Consider the following 6,000-nt stretch of genomic DNA (forward strand, 5'->3'; position numbering starts at 1 on the left):
AGGTTTCTTATCTTCCTGGTTTTCCTGTACTGTGTGTACGGCAGCATTTTATTTCGAACGCTTTTCACGCATTTGTTTTTGCGGAGGATTTTTGTTTTGTGTGGTTTGGCATTTGGGTTCTCCTCTCATTTTAATTCCACGTGGTGGATCTCACGTTTGAGATTCCCCCACATTACAGTTAGGTGGTACAGGTGTTTGGCGATTGGCAGAGGCGATCTTTGCATAGAGGCATTGCTAGGCAACTGCCTTGGGCCCCTCCCACTGCAGCCCACTGTAGGGGCCCCCTGACTAGCTAACTTATTTCTCGCATATTAATGTTGATGGGCCCCCTAGCTAAATTTGCCTTGAGCCCCCAAATTGCTAAGTCCGCCACTGGCGATTGGTACAGGTGTTTGGCGACTGGTACAGGTGTTTGGCGATTGGTACAGGTGTTTGGCGACTGGTACAGGTGTTTGGCGACTGGTACAGGTGTTTGGCGACTGGTACAGGTGTTTGGCGATTGGTACAGGTGTTTGGCGACTGGTACAGGTGTTTGGTGAGATGATGGGGCAGCAGGAGGCCTAGCAGGCCAAAGAGGACAAGGAAGAGGAGGAGGAGGAGGAAGAGGCGGAAGCCAAAGACGACGTAATCTTTCAAACAAGATACGTGCAACCTTAGTGGATCATGTAACCCATTGTGGCCTGACCATGACTGAACCTGACCATGACCATGACTGAACCTGACCATGACCATGACTGAACCTGACCATGACCATGACTGAACCTGGGCGTCAAGTTCAGCCACATTTGAGCAGCTTTCCAGCAGCCTCAGTTAACCGTGCTTTCAGAGAGGAGAATAGAGTTACGGTTAGGTAAGGGTAAATGTTAGGGTAAGGGAAGGTTTAGGGTTAGGGTAAGTAGAGTTTTTTGCAATACAGTACTGTAATACTGTAAATCATTTTTTGTTACCTATTTGTATCTGAACTGATCTTGTCATGTATCTCATTGTACTTACATTGGTGAAAATGACATGCAACATACTACATACTGTAACAATGGGTTACATTTGTGTCGCATATATACAGTATGTAGTATATACTGTAAACAGTATATACTATTTTATACTGTATGTTAATTACAGAGAGTAGGTAGATGTAGATGGGAAGCTGCGTATTTGAATGTGAAGGCTTCAGACAAGATATAGATAGATAGATAGATAGATAGATAGATAGATAGATAGATAGATAGATAGATAGATAGATAGAGAGAGAGAGAGAGAGAGAGAGAGAGAGAGAGAGAGAGAGAGAGAGAGAGAGAGAGAGAGCTTTATTGATCCCTTGGGACGGATCCCTTCGGGAAATTGCATTTCTCCAGTAGCAGCGTTACAGTACCATAATGTTTACAAGCACTAAGACAAGATTAAGCACACAACATAATAATAATAATAGTAAGATAAAAATAAACTAAGAAATAAGGCAATGTATAATGTATAAAGGGATGTAATTGCACATAGCCCATTATGGAGTATTGCAGCCCATTATGTAGTATTGTGATTCTGATTGATTATATTATAACATATTGCACATAGCCCGGTTTATAGGTGATCAGCTAATTCCCAGGCATCCTCAGTCTACCCATTGGCACATCCACCTATTTAACTCCTTCCCCCCCTCTTTCCCAGAGAGGAGTTGTGTAGTTTGATGGCATGAGGGACAAAGGAGTGTTTGAGTCGATTGAAAGAGGCAGCGAGAGAGGCGGGGCTTGAGGGAGGGAGACACACCCTCCTCTAACTACACACCACACCTCTAACTACACACTCACCTCTAACTACACACCCTCCACTAACTACACACCACACCTCTAACTACACACCCTCCTCTAACTACACACACTCCTTAAGTAGATGATAGAAAACAGATTCTGATCCCATATGCACTAACAATGGAGACCACCTGTCTTCTAGTTGTTCTTCACATCTGCAGTTCAGACACCGGTCTGTAACAATTAACACAACTTCATTGATGACACACACGTAGTAGTGATTAATACATGCAATCTGGGAGCCACATCTTGAGTCAAGGTTGTTGATTGGTGTTCTGACCAACATTTTTCAGAAGTTAATTGTGAGCTTTTGTTACTCAGTATGTAGGTGTGTAGTATAGGACAGAATCATTCACTCTAACTGCATCATTTAATCTGAATGGAAGTCTCGAGTGCAGTCAGGACATCATTACTCACCCACCTGGTGCACATGTTGTTTGTCACTAGGTGGAGTTTTCCAGTGTGACTCAGCTGTTGTGTACATTATAGTCCCTCTGTTGTGTACATCAGAGTCCCGGTGTGTCAGTCCTATTTTGGAATAACACCTGTTGATTGTGCACTCAATAGTTTCTGGAACTTTTAATTAATCTATCATGCAAGCCCACGCCATAGTGCAGCCTAAATACACATCTAAAAAAATAGACATTTAATTTCATATTGTTCATATTACTATTGCTGATGCAGATATTGTTGTTTAATAAAGAGCAAAGGGACAGCTCGCACGCACACACACACACACACATACACACACACATACAGTGTTATGGTAAGGGTTAGGGTTAGCTCACTGTCAAGTTATCTGTGCTGTTTTCAAATAGTCTTTCAGCCAAAGTGGACACCAGCTGCTCGTCGAATTGTTGCTGAGAACCCCAGCTTGTGACTAATCTGATTCTAGAGGGAAGCCAGCATAAGACAAGCATGCCCAGACATCTGGGTTAGGGTTAGGGTTTAGGGTTTGAGGTTGGGGTTTAGGGTTAGGGTTAGCTCTCAGACATCTGGCCTCATTGTTCTTCTTCTCCACTGGGCTGCTGAAGCAATGAGCTAACCCTAACCCAACCCTAACCCAACCCTAACCCAACCCTAACCCAACCCAACCCAACCCTAACCCAACCCTAACCCAACCCTAACCCAACCCAACCCTAACCCAACCCTAACTCAACCCTAACCCAACCCTAACCCAACCCTAACCCAACCCTAACCCTGAATGCAACACAGTTTGATACAATTCAGAATCAACAACAGGGATTTCAAGGAGCCCCTAAATACATTTTAAATGATATTCTAACTGTGCCAGTAAATCAAAACTGTATTAGTTTAACTTCATATTACTGTCTGCTTGAGCAAGTCTAGGTCAAATCAAACCGAAAGCTTGAATCGATTCAGTCTGACTCCTGCTCTCCTCCTGACACAGGCTTGGTTTCTCTTAGTCTCATTGCATATGGAGGTTTGACTCATGATGAAACTGATGGAGTGTGACATGCACACCAACTCACAGCAATTCACTACATACAAACTATCCTACACAAATACAAACAGACTGACACACAGATGCAAACAAGCTGTCCTATACACATACATGCACACACATACACTCATGCACACATACACATACACACACACACACACACACACACACACACACACACACACACACACACACACTGTCCTCAATTCCTTGTTCTTAGATAGCTGAAAGTAATTTTTGAGCTTGTCTTCTTGGTTTATCTCCCTGGTTCTCTGCAGGTCCAGAGGGGACAGGAGAGGACAGGATTCACTCTGTTCTGGGTTTCTGTGGGGGGGTCGTGACCCAGACACACCACCTTCATGATTCATCATGGCCCTTTGTGCTTTTGTCCTTTACGTAAAGAAAGATAACAGAAGAACAGTGGTGTGTTAATCCTCTTGCAGTGTGTGCTGTGAATGACAGGCTACTGGAATCACAGCAAAAATGACATCTTTATATTATGGGCGGTTCTTGCTTTTACCAGTTAGACTTCACATCATTGGCTCTGTGATCAGGTGACCAGACTATTCAATACTGATTGGCTCATGAAGACTTAGAGTTTTTTGCAGGTGCTCAGACCCAAAAAGTCATACTTATAGCACATTGAAAACCATGTGTTTATTTTGGAAAATCAATCAATCAATCAAAATGTATTTATATAACGTTTTTTACAACAGTTGTTGTCACAAAGCAGCTTTACAAGTGTCCGAGTCGAAGCCCCCAGTGAGCAAGCCAAGGGCGACAGTGGCAAGGAAAAACTCCCTAAGAGCATGAGGAAGAAACCTTGAGAGGAACCAAAAACACCTGCAATATAACAGGTTACAACACATCTGGCTCATTTTTACAAATCTTTAGACATCAAAGCCTAATCCCTATAATAGAGGCCACAAGTTGCAAATTTTGGTTTGCAAATCAATGGAGTCCACTGCATAGAGATGACGATGAAGAGTATGAGAATGAGGAAGAGGATGAGCAACAATAATGGATGAGATCAGAGCCACTCTAGTTGATCATGTGGTCAAGCATGCATTGAGTTTTCTGGAGTCAGAGTCCACTCTTATCTGGGCTGCTACACTGTAACACCATCCAGACATTACAAAATGAGAATAGATAAGTAGATCTATCCTCTATACATACTACATCATGTACTAGACTACCCCTCTATACATACTACATCATGTACTAGACTACCCCTCTATACATACTACATCATGTACTAGACTACCCCTCTATACATACTACATCATGTACTAGACTACCCCTCTATACATACTACATCATGTACTAGACTACCCCGCTATACATACTACATCATGTACCAGACTACCCCTCTATACATACTACATCATGTTCCAGACTACCCCTCTATACATACTACATCATGTACTAGACTACCCCTCTATACATACTACATCATGTACTAGACTACCCCTCTATACATACTACATCATGTACTAGACTACCCCTCTATACACACTACATCATGTACTAGACTACACCTCTATACATACTACATCATGTACTAGACTACCCCTCTATACATACTACATCATGTACTAGACTACCCCTCTATACATACTACATCATGTACTAGACTATCCCTCTATACATACTACATCATGTACTAGACTACCCCTCTATACATACTACATCATGTACTAGACTACCCCTCTATACATACTACATCATGTACCAGACTACCCCTCTATACATACTACATCATGTACTAGACTACCCCTCTATACATACTACATCATGTACTAGACTACCCCTCTATACATACTACATCATGTACTAGACTACCCCTCTATACATACTACATCATGTACTAGACTACCCCTCTATACATACTACATCATGTACTAGACTACCCCTCTATACATACTACATCATGTACTAGACTACCCCTCTATACATACTACATCATGTACTAGACTACCCCTCTATACATACTACATCATGTACCAGACTACCCCTCTATACATACCACATCATGTACTAGACTACCCCTCTATACATACTACATCATGTACTAGACTACCCCTCTATACATACTACATCATGTACCAGACTACCCCTCTATACATACTACATCATGTACCAGACTACCCCTCTATACATACTACATCATGTACTAGACTACCCCTCTATACATACTACATCATGTACTAGACTACCCCTCTATACATACCACATCATGTACTAGACTACCCCTCTATACATACTACATCATGTACTAGACTACCCCTTGCTGGGCGGCTATCCACCTCAGAACAGAAAGAGATCATCATCAATATGGTCAGAGCAAACAACTACATACGTTTACAACAACTTCAACAGCACATCATTACTGACCACGTCACCATCAGCAACATCCATTCAGTGAGTCTATCTGGACTGGGCCAGTGAAAGTGTGAAACAACTGTGCTATGAATTTGACACTCATCATCAACCCACTCTTGGTCCCTACAACATTGTGCACATCATCACCTTCTTCAACACAGAGCACAACACACTCGTTCTCCATCACCAGGGGGATGAACCAGAACAGTCCAGGTTTGTTGTCGTCTGGGACAACATAAGTTTGCACCGGGCTGCTCAAGTACAAACTGGTTCACTGAACAATCACAATTTGTTGTGATTCACCTCAACCAAACTCTCCATTACTGTTGAATTATTTTTGGCATGGAGGTGGTC

This window comes from Brachyhypopomus gauderio, chromosome 17 (assembly GCF_052324685.1).
Source record: "Brachyhypopomus gauderio isolate BG-103 chromosome 17, BGAUD_0.2, whole genome shotgun sequence".
Classification (NCBI taxonomy): Eukaryota; Metazoa; Chordata; class Actinopteri; order Gymnotiformes; family Hypopomidae; genus Brachyhypopomus; species Brachyhypopomus gauderio.